Here is a 20,570-nt window from a genome sequence, read left to right on the forward strand (position 1 = left end):
TTCTTTTAAGTTCAAACCTCGCAAAATGCAGGGATAGTTCTTCAAGATTCAGCGAAAACCTTCGTTTTCAAATAATTAAACATTACATAGGTGTAATATGTTGATTAATTTACGGCTCCTTATGAAGGGATTAAGGCATTGTAAACCAGATAAAGATTATATGTCAGAATTTCCGATATCTGCAGAACAGTTTAAAGCTTTTTTTAGAATTAACTCAAAAACAAGCGATTAAATTTCACATTTCTCTGAAGTACAGAATAATGCTAGAGTAGTGAAATTCATTCATTCCTTGCGTTCAAACATCACTTTGTTCTGCACCAAGCACCGGAATAATCATTTAAGATGTTTTTCTTCACAAACAAATTTCTGTTCAACTTATTATTCATAACCAAAACTTTCTTCCTTGTCTGTGTACACATAGAATATTCATCACCTTTGGTCAAGTTAGAGACGTTGTCGAATTCAAATTCGAATTACGAAGGATATTTAGGGAAGTTCATTTTTGGAGAAAAACACAGATTCTCTGGAAACGTTCCTTTATTTATGTTTTATTTTGATTAAAAAGTAGTTCACTAAAACACGACTTAATGATGAAAAACAAGTGTACGGGGAAATGGGGAGATATCGAATAATATGCCAATAAAATAATGTAAATCGTATTCAGAATTAGTGTACTAGATGCCGTTCACTTCACTCACAACCCCCCCCCCCCCCCCACCAAAAAAAAAGTCATCTCTCCATCATGGGTTTCTAGCGACAAACGAAAAACAAAACGCAATTCATCCTACAAATAAGCTTCAGTATGCATCAAATGATAAGAAAAGTCGCAAAAGAAACAAAAAAAAAAAAATGCGAAACCGCAAATTTAAACAACCATTTTTGGAATTCATAGATAAAACAAAAGAAGCTATCCTAAACTGTGGGATAAGTATTTTCCTTTGTTTACTTCATCTGAAGTGTCTGTCCTTAGTTTATTAAACGACAGGAATTTCATATACAATTTGGATCCTTATAATTAAAGCACAACATAAATGTAACTCTTTAAGAGATACTGCTCAGTCTTACTATGCAAGATTCAAGAAGTTCTTGAATCTGAGTTCCCTTTCAAGCAGATAAAATTAAATTAACAAAAAGATAAAAATTAATTGAGAGCTGCCACGTTGATTGAGACAACAAAGGCACATTTGCATATAGTGATTAAAGTCAGACAATATTTTTGACGAAATGGTTGTCTCTCACTCGCTTTGTCAATGGAATAACTTTTCTTTCTGTGCATGTGGTTTGTGGTAAGGTAAGATTTTAAGCATGGTTTATACATACACGGTATTTCCGTGTTATATCTGAAGTGATCACGGGATAACAGCAAGTTATTCACTTATTGATAATATACCTGCACACGCCGCCGTTGTAGCCAATTAAAAAAACAAAGGGTTTTCTAGGCAAAATTTTGTAAATATGATCATATTTCCAACCAAAAGTATCTCAACTCAAAAGAAACATAGATGAAATCGGTGTACATTAACGGCGAAGGAATCTTTTAACTGCTACCTAGGATTAGAAAAAAGTCACTCTCACTAACCAAAAACGAAAGTTTCTGAATACGAAGCAACATTTCTCGTTTTGTTTCGACCGATTAAAATTTTAGGTTTTGTTACAAGATAACGACCCGTTCGTGCCTTCGTTCCCATGCAACAGTAACTGGTTATTCACCAATTGACTATATTTCACCTGCCCAGCTGACTTAGCCACTTAAACAACAAAGGATTGTATGAACAATGTTTTGAAAACATCTGCATATTCTCAAGCTCATACCATACTTGTTGTATGTTGGAAATTATGCATTAGCCGTCGTTTTCTACGTCAAACAAAAGTCACTTTTTCGATCGATATTGCGCGCTGCTTTTACGGAAGAGTTCCTCAGATCTCTTCCCTACTCATTCGTGTGACGCGACTGTGTTAGTAATGTACCGTTTCTGTCAGATGTGAGTAAAAAATAGCATTCACTGAAATCCTGTCATACCTAGGATTAGATGCATTTTTATCGATGACTGCAAATTTAAATATAGTAAGTTAGGATCGTACGTCTACAAGGCTGTAATAAATAGAAGAACAGCGGTTACCTTTGAATAACACTTGACACTAATTGAGATATAGTACATCTTACGGTCGCAAATAGCAAGGCCACGTTACTGTCACGCCTTTGGTGTTAATTTCTTCAGGGGTCGTATCTTGTAAAAACACGAGACAATTAACGCTTGTTTTTCTTCACCAAACAAATATTGACGAAAGTGATCAAATCGAAGCGGCAAGTCTGTATATAAATACTCATCTTTCGCCAGTTATTCTGTAGCTTGCTTCACAAATGATGAGCTTCGAATGAGCTGAGATGAAATTTGCTGAAAGGATTTGCCAAGCGTACTTCAGTTGCGGTAAGTTTGACTGAATTGCTGCAAAGTGTTCATCTCAACAAATTCTAGCGCAGAAAGAGACTCCGTGCTCATGTACTGACGAAGTACGTAAATAGAACACGCTTCGCTCACAAGATCACACGGTATCATATCTTTCGTATACACCAGGCTTGGATTTTGTAGAACGAGCATATCATTTATAAGTGATCGTTCAATATCTTAGATTTAAATCTGGAGAGTTTCTCTTTCCCACCCAAAAAGAAGTGGGAAGCTTGGTAAATGTTTGGACAAATCCTCGCGCGTAAAATACCGCGTGCATCACCGTAAAATAGACATTTTTTAAGTGAACCAACCTGGAAAAAGTAGCAATAAATTTGATGCTCAATTGCGTAACGGCAGCCCATCTGCAATAAATATCGATATAAAGCGATCCGACAATGATAGCAATTTAGGTTTATCTCTTTTGCTTCTCGTTGGTTATTTCGATGAGAGCTGGGACGTACATCACTGCATTGGAAGACCGTACGAGACGGTCGAACATTACCTGTGCAAATATGCTAAATATATTAAAAAGTATTTATAGAGCCAAACAGCTAAGTTCTGCGCAATTTAAGAAACGTAATTCTCTTCGGTATGTTAATGTCCGACGGAAGGGAAAGACCTTTTTTGCGCAGGAGGGAGGATTGCTATGAACTGAACAAACAAATTGATTACAATTTAGCAGAACACAAAGGTGCCTTGGCTCTGACAGTATTCCAGACAAAACACACCGAACACAGTTATTCTTGCTTACACAAATTGTTTCATTATTGAACTTATCAAGAGAATATCAATTGATATTCTCTTGAACATTTTCATTCAGTCACTAAAAGAAACATCGGTAAAATATTGGACAATCAAGCGATTTTAATGACTGACAGAACTTAATGGTTTACATTGGGCGTAGGGTAAAATGGGGCAATTTTTACGACCTTTTTTTACTATTTTTCATTAGGGAGGGGTGGATAGGTATATTTCTGTTCTGTAAGTGGTGTGGAGGCACTTGTAATAAATGCTCCCAGTTGACGGAAATTTAACCGGATCGCACAAATTATAAGAAGCGGTTTTTTCACTGATTTTTTTTTTTTTAATTGGTTAATCAAAGTTTTGGGGGAGGGCTGGTCATTTCTTCATTTTGTTGTTATGAGAATGGCTTACTGCAATTTGCGAAGCGAAACAAATTTAAATGGACACGTGGAAAGAAGGAGGAATAAAATGGTCAGTTCACCTTTAGTGCGGATGGTATGAATCAATGTGTCAGCCATGTGAGCGAAGAATTGCGTCAATAAGCCATAAAATATAAATCTGTATGACCCTTAAAGTATCTGCGCTATGTCATGCTACGTGTCATCACTGTGATGTTCGTAGTGGGTGAATAGTTCGAATGCGCGACAATCACGTTGGAAGCGTTACCCATGCGTACTCCCTGGGCAGGAAACAAGGCAATAAGCTCACATCATTTCCATTTTTACAGCGCAAAGCTTCGAGGAACTTCGGAAAAAAAGAGTTTTGATCAGGGTCCGAACGTTAATAGTCGTTACGATTATTTGCTAGGTTGCGCGTGCGATCCACACTAATGGTGAACTGACCAATCCATCCTTGCGGCCGGAGGAGTTCTTCGCACAGATTCTCGCAAGTTACAGACTTCCATTTCTCGAATCAATCATTTCGTTTCGCGTCGAGTCGCAAATTATAGCCTCTGAAAGAAACCTGTAATGAACTTCTGTTTATTTTGAAATTAAAGTATGCGTGGAAGAGCTACATGTAGTAATTTAAAAGTGTATTCTAAAAGCTGTTTTTTATTTAAACATCGCTTTTTATGAGTGTACCAAATTTATTTTAAAAAAGCTGTAGAAGTTTAATCTGTGAGAGCGTTTGTGGATACTGCACCGTTAAGGTTAGCTGTTAATCTGTGAGAGCGTTTGTGAATACTACACCGTTAAGGTCTTGAGACCGCAAATTGCGTGCCCTCTGCCGTCTGAGGAATCGACTGATAAGATCGAAAGGAATTAGAGGAATTCCGTATACTTTTCTACCGAAAGAGGAATGATAAGGAACTTTTGGGTGATTCGCAATTCGAGCAAATTATAACCACTAATTACCAATAACACGGGCACAAGTTGATTAAAAGGCACACTTAAGGGGATCGAAAAAAGGAATTGGAAAACTTGACCTTAGGTTCAAATTGCGGCGGTTTGTTCGCTAACAATGTTTTATGTCTTACATTGACTTTCCCCTCAGAGCACATGTTTCGATCCCTGTTTCGCGTTTGCATGACAACAAAATAAAAAAAATTATAACCTGCCAAATCCTTCCCAAATTTTGGTTAATCACGAAAAATATCAGTGGCAAAAAAAGTGCACCAATAATTTGTACGATCCGGTAAAAATTTCCGAAAAACCAGGAGCACTTATTATTGCAAGTGCCTTCCCCCTACAGATGAAAATATACCTAACCAGTAACAAATATACCAAACTAGTAACAAAAAAATGGTCCAAAAAATGGTCCAAACCTTGTTTTACCTAATGCCTCTACATCGCTAGTTACAACATTCAAATGATTCAACCCTTTGCGGAGTGAATGTGGTGAAGAAAAAAATGACAACTATGAAGGAACACATTTGCTACGCGAGCGGAAAACGTTCAGAATTCATGAGTTAATGCTGTCTGCTTGTGCAAGCATGTGAAATATACTAAAAACATTTGCATTTAATAGGAACAGAAGTTATTTTTGAGTTTTTTTTCCGTGGTGGATCTTTAAAAGAAACGAGAGAAGAAAAAGCAAGATCCAACGAAGATATTGATGTTCACCCTTTAAGTGAAATCTATTCACTGTTGTAAACTCTGAAACTATCTTAAAATTTCTTCTTCGCTCGCACCAGCAGCAAAAAGCTCTAAGTTAATACTTTTACGCTCATATTTTTGTTGTACCTTCATTCTGAATTTTCCTTTACGAGGATACAACAAAATTGCATTATGGCGTTACATCAGTTGAATCATGATACTTGTTTTTCAGCGTAGAGCGAGATCCTCTAGTTTATGCTAATATTAAAAAGTATAAGCACAAGAGCAACTAAGAATTTGCATTTCGTGAACTTGTCTTTACAATAGTGTCAAACATACTAAAACTTGACACAATCTTCTAAAGGGTCATTGGATGGAGCAGAGAGCCATCATTCCTTACGCCACTAAACAAGCGCCAACGATCATGGGTTAATTATCATACTCAAGCTTGTCACTCTGCGAAAAGTGAATAACTAGCAATTTCGGGAATAGGTTGAGTGCACACGTTGAAAGAGGATTTTGCTTTGCACTCTTGTTTTTTAAATAGAAAACAGAAGGCCTTCAAACCATCGGTTTCATGGAATTGATATTTTCAAGTACAGTTGGCATTAATAAGGTAAAAACAAATAACATTGTTCAGTACTCCAGTCATGACTGCCTTCCATAGTCTAACAAGAACAACAATATGGCACCAAAAAGGCACTTTTATATTAAAATACCAATATATAAGGTGTTATGAAAACCCTTGGTTAGCTAGTGGCTGCATGTTCGAAGCCACAAAGTTTCCTATCTTTAAAATATTTTATGGATATGCTTCGTAAACGTTTCAAGCTATTTTAGTATATTTTTTCTTAACCTGCAGTAATCTCCAGCTTGCACATCTTTAGTCGGCTGTGAAAGTTATGAATACATTCTATAAATAGAGACAGAAACGACACGTTCTTTCTCGCACAAAACTCATTCAAACGTTCGCAACCATAAGATTGTTGCCGAAGGCAAATTGTTTTCATCCCTAAAAAGCATTTTTACATGTAAAACCCTCAGACAATTCTGAAAATGTTTGGCGCCACTAAATTTTAGGAATCTACTGAAACATTTTGAAAGAGTAATTTAAAACAGGCCCAATAAAGAAGTGTTATGGTTTTGGTCCGGAAAAACAACTTTGCATCTATGAACATTTGACTTAAAGGTTTAAAGTTCCTCTTTTGAAATCCACGCCAATCTTCTCCATCCTTAAAACTTTACACCCTAACACTGATATTGATATTCTCCACACTGTTCTCTTTACATTTCCTCTGGTACTGACAAGGAGAATTTGTTTGACAATCAGGATCTTTGTAAATTATTGATCATTTCCTTTATTCTCATGACCTTTACATTTGATTCAAGGGTGATTCTGTGAGGAGAAATTAGAAACCACTCTTAGAATTAGAAAGTCACTCTTAGGGGTTAAAGGGTTAAATACCCCACTCTTGTTTTATTTATCCTCACCTCTTTGGTCGTCGTCGCACGATAATTATAGTGGGAGGGGGGAGGGAAGGTGAGATATTTGCGATTAAGAAACAGGAAGGCGTCGAACATCCAAGTGTATTCTAAAAAATCGTCGTGTTTGCACGAACTTGACACTCTGTTTTCCGTATTTTTTTAAGATATAGTTAATTAGCCGCAACGGCGATGATTGACACGAGAATGAAATTGAATGGAAAGGGATTAACAACTTCTTTTCAGGAATGAAAATGTTCAAAATATATTCATCAAAAAATCATTCCAACATATTTCATTTTTTCCGGGTCGGTCATGGTAGCCTTAAAACAGAACCAATGAAGAAACATTGGGTGACAGTATGAGTTCGATCGTTCGTTTTTAAAACTGATAATCAACAAAATTGTGTTTAGCAAAACAAAACATAGTATAAAAAACAATCAAAAATCATTGTTTTGGCCCTATGGTCGGTCTGAAAAGAGATAAAAATGTGGAACGTGATTCTAAAAGGTGAAACTACTCTGAAAACCATGCTTAATTAAAAAAAAGAGGCGCAGGTGTTCTTCAACATATGCACAATGTTATCTTCCGGCCTATGTCGTACAATAATTTGAAATTGTTGCTAGACAAATGGAAACCGCTTTCGAGTATCTCTGGAGAAAAGTTTCTCATAATAAACTCCAAAAAAAAAAAAGGGAAATTTTATAATGAATTTTAGAAATTGGATTTCCAAAGTATAAACTCTTGTATATTGCATGTGAAATGCCAGTATTCTGGACAGTTTCTTGAAATGTAATTGTCTCATTTTGGAGGCGTTTGAAAGTTCATGTCGAAATTACATCTCAAAATATAGTAGCAGGAGATTAAAATTTATAGTAATGAGCGGTATTGGTTTGCTCTTCTTCCCTTTGATAAGCACGGCATTGTTACTCTTCCCCACGAAAACAATAAAACCATTTATCTTCCTTTATATTTTACCTCGCATTTAATAATGAGGATTTTTTTAATGGTACTTTTATGAAAGTTTAAAATATTGCCTTTGAAATAAAGGTAACTATAAGAACCAAAAGAAGGAAGCTGTAAGCAAATAAATTTTGAATAATAGACCATGTGAGATGGCACCAACGGCGTTGATCTTAATGGAAACGTGATATCTTTGACAAACGCATGTATTAAAAGCTGTCAAAATATGATTCAGGAAGCATTTATATATCAACCTTAAATATTCCAAGCAAGTTTTTTCGCCTGGTCTTTTGATGTGCAGCTGAGATTTTTCGACAAAATTAGTAAACACCAAAGACTTAAGGAAATACAACAAAAGAAAGAAAGTGATAACCAAAACATTCACGCGGTGTGAAGATCTTATTTTAGAGTTTTCAAATGATGATAAAAGCTCAAGAAATTATACATTACCGGGCTCTACCGCAATTTATCTGAGAGGAAATATCGATGACTACGCCATACGGCTATTAACAACCGGACCCCGTTTCTGTAGCTATGTCTCTTTAATAGAAACCTCGCAGAGGATTTCTAGCCAGCAAGTGAAGCTAAATCTTTCATTAAATGTATCACCGTGCAGAAATCCTGCAAACGGTAAAATTGAGTCTCTGTTTTGCGAACTATATAAATTTAATATAAGTTCGTTCTAATTTAAGAAAAGACTTCCCTTCTCAGTCACGCTCACTTGTTTACCTTGCTTAGAGCTTCCGTTATTTTTCAATGACAAAGAATTACAAAGAACGCTTTTTGTGCTATTGCCAGCTGGTCGTCGATCTGTTAAGTGCAAATGAATCTACGAAGCTAATATGTGTGGATCTCACAAAAGAATTAAGACATGCATCAGCGTAATGGTCGACTCAAAAGCAATAAACTCAGTAAGGCGTCAACTGTTGATAGCATTGAGAAGTTAGTGGAAGATGAGTTTCCGCGATCTCTGGTTCAACAGCCATTTAAATGCATTAAAAAAACAACCATGATACACCTACTCCAGCGACGCTCTGCTTAATGTAGACTTAAACGATGAAAGAGGGCAGCTTTTGTTGGCCTTTTGCGCGAAATTAGAAATTTCATTCAGAGGTTTTCGGAACGATCCAACAAACGTTTCAGTCTCGTTATTATTGTTGGTAAGTACAAACGAATGTATGACCAAGGGTAGTCTTGGAGTGAAGGTTTGTTACTATATTGGTTTTAAGTACCAGATATTATCTATTTGGGTTTGGTTTGCTCCATGTTCTGGTTCTGGTCATGTTGCGGGTTTTCAAAATGTTGTTTTTCTTGTTTTGATAGCTAAGCTATAGAACTTTGTATGTGCCTGGAAATTGTTGTAAGACATAACGCTTCAAAAACATTCAAAAGCAAGTAAGCAATGCTTTTGTGTAAAACGCTTTAATGCCACATCGAAGGAAAACTGCACTAGAGAAGAAGAAAAAATCAAGCGCATCATCTGAAGCGTTATTTCCTTCAGATCTAAAGCTGTCAAAAACAAGACGGGACATTTATTAGCAAAAATTATTCATTGCAAATTGGAAATGCCCTACAACCACTATCGAGCCGATAGAAAAAAAAAACATGAGCGGTGAAAAAAACACTACTCTCCATGAGAAATAATATGCTTGCATCGAAAGTTCAAAACACATAGGCCATAACAACAGTTTATAGTCTGCATGAAGTAACAAACACATTTAAAATCCTACGCTTGATCGAGTGCTGGTGAATTGCCAGTTTAGAGCGATGGCGAAACTTCGCATAGAAGAGCAAAAGGAAAGACTAAAAGGAGACAGAAGCTCTTCAGAGAAGTTCATGCTTATGAGGAGCACACCTAAACCTAAACTAAAAAGTTATTATCTACCATAGAGAGTGTAAAACGACAACGTTATAGTGCACGACCTTAATGATATAAATGCATATATCAAAACGATCTAAAAGACTTAAGTAAATTTGAAAGAGCGGCAAGAATGTGAGAGTTCCAGTGATTCATATTTCTTCTTCAGACCCCGGAAAAACTACTTTAACTATTACCATGTCCATTATAAAGAATGTAAAAAAATACATGTATAACAAAAACAACAACGTTAGAGTGCATGGCTTTCATGATTGAAATGTACTTTAAAAAAATGATGTAAAAGGCTGTAGTAAATTTGAAAGAGTGACAGGAGCGTGGGGGTTGCAATAACTCATTTCCTTTTTTCAAAAGTACAAACGGAGATCTATGTGACTCCGGAAAAAAACATAAACATAAATAGCGGTTTATTGTTTCTCTTGCCCCAAATCATTCGACGATTTAAACTAAAGTTATTAAAGAGAAAGATAATTCACCGAAAATGTAAAAATTTCTAAAAAAAAAAAGAGGTTTAAGTGAAATGCATTTAGAACTTCTAAACTGAATGGCCAATTTAAAACTTAATAACAGAGTCTTGAATTTTGCATTTAGTTAACATAACCTCTTTGCTTGAGCAGACAACCTCTCAGCTGATCAGGCTGTGTACTTTCAGTCAACTCTGACAGAAATAGGTGATATAGTAATACGAAAGCAATGATAACTTTCTTACCTAAGGTAGGCAATCTATACTTTAAACAATAATGCGCTCACAATTCGATAATGAAGACTACTATAGGAAAAAAAACAAACAATCAGCATACTCATTCCATGATGTGGTCTACGGTATATCAGCTTTTCAAATATATTCTCTTTGTACATTATCCAAAACACTACGAAAAGACACCACCAAATTGCATTAATAAACACGAGACTAGCTTTATACTGAGAACACCGCAACTGAAAGGGTTGAAGGTTCGCCTTATCGCGGTCAACAGTGCTAGATAAAACGTAACGAACTTAGAACCTTGTGCCCTTGACTACTTTGCTCCACTGTGCGCAGTTGCACTATCATACAAAAATAACTACAGTTCTTTCTGTATAAGGTTTTATTGGGGTTTCGACCAAACAAATGAGTATTTTCAAAAACATTGTTGCAACAAAGTTACGATCTACAGTGACACTTTGCCAAAACTTCTTTAACATGAGTGACAAATTTCCTTGAATAGCCGTAGTGCTATAAATTTTAACAAAAAGTGCATCAAGCCAGCCCAACTTGAATACTGTTAGATAAGTTTATCCATGAAAGTAAATACCGGTAACTTTAAAACTGACCACACATCTTGCACTACGAGACCAAGCCGTTCATAGTTACATATTTAAATAACTAACTCATAAACTTACGATTATATTAGTGCGGTCCACCATCAAAGGCCTCGGCAAAGATCTGAGAGAAGTCTGGAGAAAAATATTTGCTCCTTTTTGGTGCTTGTTAACTACCTGGTTTGTTCCATAAACACTTTGTCGGTAATTATCACAAGGTTATCCACAAAGTTATGGAAACTGCCTCCTGCGAAGTTTCTATTGTGCTAGCGTATAAAAGCGGTATTTGAACAAGGACATACGGTATGCTTTCGCAACGTAATGCAACGCAATTACTATTTTATGAACTATTCATTGTTTGCTAAATAGGACGTGAAATGGGGCAAGCCATGGCCAAATTGCAAACTCCTGATCAATTTTAAGGATATCGTTTGGTGAAGCTTTCAGTAACCACAGTAATCTAGAAGCATCCTTGTGAAGGATTAGTGGTAATGGCCCGATCATTGTCTTTCATTGTGTAACTTTGTGCTTTTGGGTTTAATTTATGACTGACAAAGCACTAATGAATGACTTTAATGGGGGCGGATACATTTTACGGCCAACGATGTGGTATTAAATTAATCTATTATGAGCTTTTGCTAAGTGCTGCATTGGAGATCATTGGTGCGAAAAGACAATCAGAAGTTTAATACTGCGGACGTCTTGTTTATCTACAACACAGTTAGATTCTTGAGCGAGGGTTTAGTCATAGATCATCGCCACAAATCCGCCGTCAGGCTTACCGAGGTAGACTCATTTTTATAATTATAGCAAGACAACCTTTCCCCTCTTAACATGTGCCAACCGGTAAACGAAATATTCGTAAGTCGTATCAGAACAGCCAGTTAATGATTGTGGCAGTTTACTTGCATTTTAGGAACTAAAATGCATTTACTGGACCAAAATTTCGATTCTTAAATTTTTTGGACCTAATAAATCCTAAGAAAAGGTTTTGAAATCCTCTTACACTGATCACGATAATATTCCTGTTGGTTGTGTTCCCTCAGTACTGCACTGAAATTTCGTCACAGTCTTAGTGTTATGCCACTGACACCGTGTTGTTCGTAACATTTTTGTTTTAATGTTGTTGTCACTCTATTGTTTTTGTTCATGGTATTGTATATTTATTTTTAAATTTGTCTACCAAGAAAAAAAAATATAAACCTCCAATTTAGCCTAGTACAGTAGAAACTAATATAACTCTTTTACGTGTTATTGCTGTTATTTATTTCGACAAAAATATTTCACAGTCAATTACACATTGAAATTTTATGAATGTAAATTTAGTGAATTCATTGGGCATGATTGGATTGTCCTTATTTTTAACCGACCTTTAGCCAAAGAACTTGGAAACGAGAAGATATTTGGATTACTTCACTAAACCTTGAACTGCATCATCTTTATTTTTTTAGTTATAAATTCATGTTCTGGTGACTTTCGCAAGCGATTTAAACGTGAAAATTAATTATCATAATATCGGAACCCTACCAGACTTAGTATGCCAGGTACTTTGTTTGTATATAGCATTCTGCCACGGTTATGTATCCGAAATCAAAGTTGAAATTAAGTAGGATATCATAAATCTCATCAGTGCAAAAAGTACAAAAAAGCCACCTTCGTTCTCATTTCATCGCTATCAATGTAAACAATATTTCTTAGAGCTTTGCCCCAGTGGTTCATTTGATGAACGTGACAATTTCGCGTTATAAAACAGAGTCATTTCTGAAATTTCACTTTATAAGATGCATCACATCTATTTTTTCGTAACATAACTCTGTTGCTACGCTCAAAGCAATCAACAAAGTTACAAAAACCTTAATAAACTGATAGACTGGCGGAACAAGACAACATATACACATAATCAATTAAAAAATCATCAGCCATGCGATTACTTTGTAATTAGACTGTATATATTTCAAAGTGGTAATGTTCAAAGAAATATATGCATAAGTCTTCAGATGAAAATTTGCTTTCATACGCGAAGTGTTATCACAATTTCGAGAAAGAAATGGCGAGTTAAATTGCCGCAAAAAAATGAAAAACCCCAACAATTAATTCCTCAATTTGTTATCATTTATTCAGCAGAATAAAGCATGTTTAGCAGCTCAAAAAACAAACTAAATTTAGGTCATGAAATTACTATCTGGATTTTTTTCATTCCTATTAACAGTCTAGATAATTTCAGGTCAGTTTCAGGATTATATACTACTCGGCAACAAAAGGTGTTTACAAATTTTTGCACGAAATTTGCACAGAGACCCCTAAGAATTTTTCCTCCTGATTTTTTTTTCTAAAAATCGCAGAACTGATTTTCATTTTCGTTTTCATTTTCTCGCATGCTTCCTTGGCTATTAGGATGTTACCGGCCTTTCTCATCTGTTTTCCTTTTGCTGGTACTAATTGGTTTTTTAATCAGTTTTCGGTAAATCTTTCATGCAAATAGTACCAGGACACAGATGGGTCGAAGAGTGTTGGGGGATTGTTTTCATTATAATGGTAATAACGATAACGTTCTGGTGTATTTTTCCTTTTTCTCAGCTTATTGCAACATGAATATATGGTAATCCCTTTCAAAGTGATGAATAATTCGGCCGCACTTTGCCGTAAACCATCTTGTTATTAAGACAAAGCAGATGCCACTTGACTCAAAGTAAATTAGTGTTTTCATTGTTTTTGAAAGCAATTAAGTCCGTTTCAATAACGGTATATTTATGGATGCTTTCTGAAGATTTCATATTCCTATGGGGAATTAAAAACTATTCATCGAGGCACCAAGTCACACTCTGACTAACAGTTATTCAACCAGGTTCAACACTGAGACAATTTTATCCTTCTTCTCTTAGAATGTGCGTCCAGTCGTTAAAAAGAGTTCTTGAAAAAGAACACCAGTTCCTTGGGGAGTTATTGTAGGATACCAAAGGTAAGAATTCCTCAAACATAACCAGTTTTCATTCATTTTATTTTGGCTTCCTTTGAGGGTAAAGGGGCCGGATTTTACGATAATTTTGTTGACGACAAAACCTTATTTAATAAGGGTCCCGGTAAAATGAGTGTTACGCTAACCGTGATAGAAAGGAGCACGGAGAAGGTCCCCATAGCATGAACCCTGAATCCGGGTCAAGTAAGGCGTTTGTTTGTAAACACTGTGTAGAACTAGTTGTGTTTCATTATTAGTTTTATATCACTTATGCTAAAAAGTCGTTCGACGATCAATATTCCATTCATTGATACAACCAATTTTAAACTTTCAAAGTCAAACAAATACCAACTGCATTATGTGCTATACATTTTTATGGGCATTGCGATATTCGGTCCAACAAGAAAGAGTGACTAAATTTCGGACCTATTTAATCCTCAGTAATGCTCCTTGGAGCTCTTCTGTCGTAACAGTGAGCAACGGAAAAGGTACCCAACAAACCTTTACCTAAATGAAACTGTTTTCGATATCACCTTGGTTACAACTGGCAAAAAAACGATACTATTGAAACGACAGTGTCGAAACTTATTCATTTAATTTCTTGACATAATGAAAATAATAAGCGCCCTTATCTCAGAGAGGATAAATTTTGAGATTGTTATTTGAGAATCATTGCTGCCTTTTTTCCGAAAAAAGAATCACCGTACAGTTCTAGACTAGGGAGAGTAAATAGATTTTTAAATCAATTTTTCGTGAGGTGAGTTTTCATGATGCTCTCTTAATGTACCAATTGTTGATATAAGAGGGAAAAAAGCTCACCAAACTCAATAATTTTTTTTGCTCAAATTTATGGAATGTAAAGACAACCATTGGTTAAAATTTAATTGAAGTAGCCAGTGATACGTTTTGGTGTATTCTTATTTCGCTTTCTCTCCTGTAAACTATTGTGTATGAAAAATGTTAGCGGAGAGTAATTGCAGTAGGTTACAGTCCTTCTAGTGTAGCAAATCGAATCTCGTTCAACCTTGCATGTTCTCTGGCATCATTTTCACAGTTACGTTTCTGTTCGACACTTATAATTGCGATGATAACTGATCTCTAATTATTCCTTTTGATTTAGTTGTATGATGTTAGCGTTAAAGATAAAGATTGAAAACTGGAAAACTGCATGCAACAAGGTTTTAGTTCCTGAATCGATAATGTCAATTCTTACAAGTTTACTCTCAAAAAAGGGGGCTTGCCAAAATTGTAAGGTTATTTGGTATAATTTATTAGACACTGGCAAAATAATCTCTTTGGATGTCAGTTCAAAAGCTAACAAAATATTTGTCTGCTTCTATTAATTCCTCTCACGTTTTCCTTTGAGCCAGCGCCCTTCGGTAATTGACCGTCGGGTGTTAATCAGCCGAATTAATTGTATAACGTGGCAGTTCAGTGACCTTGCAAGGTTTATTTTGCAAACGTTTCAAAATTCCAAACAAAGTCGCCAGACCGACTGGAAACCATCCTTTGATCAATATCAAACGTGGCTTATTAATAAGTAAATCTTAAAAATATGGTTAAAAATAACCTGCAAAACACGTGTTCATGCCAAAACGCGGTGACCTGATTTAAGTGCTGTTATAGTGCCTAAACTGAACAATGGAAATGCATCTAAGCTTAATGTGGTCAAGACTAAAAGGATAAATACGTTCTGGACCTAAATACGTCAAACTATAATGGAATATTAGGGTTTTTGCTCAGCACATGAACACCATTAAGAAGGTAAGGGGAACAAGATAAGAATTAACCATTTTGTCATGATTTGAAGCGAGCCACCATCGGTATGCCTAGGTCCTGTACGTGATATTCACTCTCGTCTGCAAGTCACATTTTTCTGGGTTCGTGAAAGATTGAAATCAACATTTTGTTCAAGTTTTATTTCGTTTTTACCTTGAAGCATAAAATCACCCATCTTTCTTCGCTATATCCCAAATAGTTAAGCTTTAATTTTCTATCGTAGAGGTCTACAAATTGATAGCTTATCTCAAGTGCAAAGTGTCTCACATTGTGACAAACGCAATAGTAGATGATTCGAATTTATCTGCCTCACAGGTGTTCTCGCCTAATTTATCTCTTTATCTTTACAATTTATGGATCAAAATCGGCACACACCATCGGTAAGAACATTCTGACTGTATCAGCTACACGCTCTCCTGACGTTCGTGTTATGTTCTTTGCTCAATTGAGGAGCTGAGACGGTTATTTACAATAATAAGGTCATCTGAAACAGAAATTTATTAGCATGAGTCATATTAAGGACCGGTTAAACCTTATAGACGAAAACTCTGAAAAAATACGACTTGAACATCAATATTTATCCAGCTTCCGATTCAGTGATTCAATATGACCTCGTTGTTGACTGGCATTCTCAAGTTTTCAGCAATTCTTCGTGACCTTGAGTCCATTCAGAGGGGATCAACAAAATAAAAATAAGTCTTGCCAGAAGCCATGCCGTTAAAGATTAAATTTCATATGTTCATTTCGTTGCCGGATGTCAATTTCACGCTTGTCAACTTGTCCACACAAAGTTAACTCAACAGAAGAACTTCACTTTAGTAAATATAAGGGACCAAAATTCTGATTTTTTTACTGTGTGTTTCTCTCACCATCTAAAAGTTCTGAATAGCTACTGTTTTTGCTTACACAAACTTCACTGATGTAGAAGATGCATTTGTAGCCTGCTTTTCAATCAGAATATAGCTTTTCGTGACTCAGTCATTGATTTGTACGTGATTTGAAGCCTACACTTGTAGTTTCTTTTTTTAGGGTTTCAGGTTAATCGAGTTGAACTCACGTTTATGCTGAACTAATCCTTTTGAGTGGCAACAAGATTTAAAAAAAGGCCCCCAGAGTGAAGTTTTTACAAGGGAACGTAAATTTAAAAATTGGTAACGTTCCTTCTTAGAAACAATATATAGCCAAAAAAAACTACAATATAAAGCCACTCAAAGAAGCACACCTGTCGTTGCGTGACGCGTACGTACGTCACAGGGGGCGGCGGAAATGACCCACATCAAGTGACGCACGTAAGGATTGATAAAAATAGGACCACGGTTGTTTGAAAACACAAGCTTTAAGCCGATAAGTCAAGATTAAGGATTAACAAAATTGGCTCGTCCGAGTTTCGAGAAGGTCCTCAATTTTAAAGAAACAAAAAACACTGGTCAAGCAACGGTTTACATCTCGGCACCAAGCTTGATAAACAAGGAAAATCGCCGTCTGGGAGAGAGATGTTTCTCACGTGAATTTTGGTAAGTTTTTTCCTTGTTTCACTCAAGCCTGGCCCTAATTTGTTACTGTCGAGAGAAGTTAAAAGGCTGAAAACGAATAGCAACGAAAATCAAATTATAACGGTATTCAGCGGCGAGTTTATTTGAACTGAAAGAATTGTTTTGAGAACTGGTTAAAGAGAAACTCTCAACCTTGTTTACACAGGGTTTAATTTCGTATGCGATATTAGTTGTAAATTCAAATTATGTCAAATATGGCTCATGTTGTAAAATTCTGTTTTAACGGTTAATTGCAGAAGTGTTTGTCAAATATCAGTGTATTCGTTACTGGTGTTGAGCTTTAGTTGTGTTTCTTTGAATGATCAAGTGGAAGTACAATACTTTCATTTAGTGCGATTGTTATTACCTGCACATTTTTATCGAAATTAATTCTTCTATTTCTGCCATTTTGCGAAGAAAAACAAAGATAAAGCTAATTGAAAAATAAATTATTCTTTCAATTTCCCTCCATGTGGTTTACAATTCATATCACAGACGTAACCGAAACACTGTTTTTACCTCAATTGCTGCTTCGCTTTCTTGTGCGGGAGTTCCAAACCGGAACCGGAACCGGAAACAGAAAACGGTCACACACACACGAAACCACGAAATCATCCATTACCTTTCCACTGTAACAACGTATTATTGTAAGGATATCAAAGCAATATAGCTTTCGCTACGATAATAATCCATGAGCAATTCACAACTTTCGTTCGTATTCAATTATATTTACAGATGTTTTTCCCCCCCTTCGATCAGCAAATGCCCACGAAAAATATGCATGACAACAAAACCGATCGCGTGACATAACATCAAAACCTGATTGAATCGACCGTCATCAGTGCCCACTAGGAAAACTTTGAGCGAAACACGTTCTTTTCGTTTGCTAAAAACATTTAGTAGTATTGATTGGCATTCGTAGTGGCTTCATTTTAAAAGCATAAGTTATTTCCATCAGTTTCTCATTTAAATTTTCTTGTGTGCAATATTCTTTATGGATGAATGCAAGGCATCCATGTTTTTAATTTCACAATTCAAAACGTTTGAACACCATTGATTTGATTCAAAAGAACATAACACATTCAACCTTTATTTTAATTTTTTGAAGTAACAGTTTCTTTTAGTGAGAGCCGAACATGGATGAAAGAGTGAACATAAGATCCGGCTTAAATCTGAGCTGTTTCTGGACACCTCTAGATTCCACCCCCTCTGTCACGTATCCACCGTTCATGCCTCCCTTAAAATGTTTCCATGTCATCGCTCAACTCACGCAATGTCGTAGACTATGAGTGACGTCTGCATTCCATGGATAGTTTGTCATGTCAAATGCCTAAAAGATATTAGCTTAGGAAGGTTTATAAAGTTCAATATGAAGTACACAATTAGCTTGCGTTGCTTTTTAAAAGCCCTGCACATGGCTACTATCGGTAAAAAGTTTGTACAAGCCCAGATACACGACCTTGTTCATATTTTTGTGTCATTAAATTGCTACTGTAAACAGTATCCAAAAAATTTTCCGTATAGTATTTCTCCAAAAGATATTAAACCAACTTTCGATGAAAAAATTTGAAAGATAAAGAACAGCTGGTTACTACTGTAAGTCTTCAATTGAGATTAAATGTACCTCTGTAATCATAAAATGACCTTTGTCGAGAAACACTGTTTAATTGTAAACGCTTCTAACCCTTCAAAGCTGAAAAAATTCTCAATTGAAATTAATTAGCGTTATTTTCCTTGTTGGACAGAAGAGGTTAAAAGTGCATTGCCTAAATGTTAATTTCAAAATTATGCCAAGTTGAGCCAAGCCGTACTTTGATCACCAGAAAAGAATCTTAACGGCGTACATACCTTGTGAACTTAACTGCTATCCACTGAGTTGATAAAATAAATTGCCTACCGTAAAGAGTTTCTAAAGATGACGTTTAAGCGTTAATTAGCTCTTAGTCCGAGCTCTGATTGACGCAGCATCGTATTTTCTTTAGAAACTTACCCCCTTTATTCATTTGTCGTAACTACAATAGACCAACGTTCTGTAGTTGAGCTACAAAGGTATCTTTTTTTGGAAAGGAGACGAATTAGGGGGTATCTTTTGTTATGAATTTGAAAGACGTCAAGCCGAAAAGACTGCATTATTTCAGTATCATTTGAACACACAGATGATATGGCTGACATGGTTGGTCTTTGGAAATCACAATAAATATTAGCTTCACAAAGCGAATTACAAATTAATCAGAATTAATCGAGTTAATTCAGCACGTAAAATAGAACAGAAACTGTCGGTTTACAATCTTAACTGAGCAACATCTCAACAGGAAATCAAAAAGGAGTCGAGACAAATTTTGATCATAACTTAAAAATATACCACTCACAGGTGCAAAGTTATGAAAAGTTCACGGCTAAGAAATTCTAGAGCATCCTTGTCAAATTCTTGACGAAAAGAAAACAACCAACTTCATATACCACGTCTGAGCTATTAATAACATCACAGGTTCTATAAGCCTCGAAATAATATTCAAAATTATAACTGTTGTTGCTGTTAAGAGGAGAATCCACAAGCACAACAACTGCCTCATAGTGAGAATCTAATGGCACCTACTCAGGCCTCGTGTCACCTTGATTACCATAATAATACTAGAAGGCTCTTGGAGACGTTAGTAACAAAAGCCATGCAGTAATATATTATAATATATCATTAGTACTGTACTCTCAAGTTTAAGAGATTGAAGTCAACGAACCTATATAAAAAATGATTTTCGAGGAAGACATTACCGAAACGTGACCGGCTTCCAGTTCGCTGGTTTATAACAAAAGAGGACAATTCGAGGTTCAATGAACTATGTTTCTGTTTCTAAATATGTCTTTGTCGCGGCCAGCCGAAATCGGCCAATCAGTTCGCGGCAATTAGTGTCCACGCAAGTTACGGGGGACTATTGAATACATATCCCGGGGGCTGTAGTCAGCTGCAAGCAACAACGTCATATGCTCGTGACTGCTTGTGACTAACTATGTATGTTTAGCGTTCAAGGTCATTTGAAACAAAAAGAAAACCCCCGAGCTACCAGATCGATTTGTTTGTCGACAGGCACATTAAGGACTCGCAATCAGCAGGTGAAGCAAAAGGGAAAGAGGCCACGAAACAGTAACTAGGTAGGTTGTTATGTGAATCCGGGCTTTGTTAGCCAATAACTCAAAGTAAGTTCTGTGTATTGTGCTTTTCATGTTCAGAAACACTGCAGTAATTAATTTTCAATGTAAGTATCGTTAAAACAGCCTGCTTTTTAATAGCAACGCGATGAATAACGATTATTGGGTTTGTCGTGCGGGCCATTCAATCAGCGAGAAGTAAAAGCAACTTTAAAAACACAAGCACACAATGATTGCTCGGCCAAGCGGAGCAGCGGTAGGCACAGATGAATTTTTATTCTTAATTAATTTCGATAGAGAAAAGTCTCA

The 20,570-nt window shown here is 36.0% G+C and overlaps 1 protein-coding gene and 1 long non-coding RNA gene across 17 annotated transcripts in view; one reads left to right on the forward strand and one right to left on the reverse strand.

Moving 5' to 3' along the window:
* LOC149040471 (uncharacterized) overlaps positions 1–11,056 on the reverse strand; it is a 41,380-nt gene extending 30,324 nt beyond the window's left edge. Inside the window, exon 1 of the long non-coding RNA XR_016179512.1 lies at positions 10,932–11,056. This is a non-coding gene — a long non-coding RNA (uncharacterized LOC149040471). The remainder of the gene's footprint in view (positions 1–10,931) is intronic.
* The window catches only part of LOC113667954 (D(1) dopamine receptor), a 49,577-nt gene that overhangs the window by 16,332 nt on the left and 12,675 nt on the right, over positions 1–20,570 (forward strand). The window contains exons 1-3 of one of the 16 annotated variants that reach the window (XM_089181398.1): positions 1,232–1,291; positions 13,733–13,809; positions 20,200–20,264. The gene's annotated coding sequence lies outside the window, so the exon portion shown is untranslated. Of the gene's footprint in view, positions 1–1,213; positions 1,292–2,330; positions 2,430–5,782; positions 5,847–8,465; positions 8,836–13,732; positions 13,810–15,281; positions 15,571–16,898; positions 17,100–19,884; positions 20,310–20,570 lie in introns of those variants that run through there. The other 15 variants (XM_089181396.1, XM_089181397.1, XM_089181399.1 and 12 more) reach the window with 15 other exon arrangements.

This window comes from Pocillopora damicornis, chromosome 9 (genome assembly GCF_964200805.1).
Source record: "Pocillopora damicornis chromosome 9, jaPocDami1.2, whole genome shotgun sequence".
NCBI classification, from domain to species: domain Eukaryota; kingdom Metazoa; phylum Cnidaria; class Anthozoa; order Scleractinia; family Pocilloporidae; genus Pocillopora; species Pocillopora damicornis.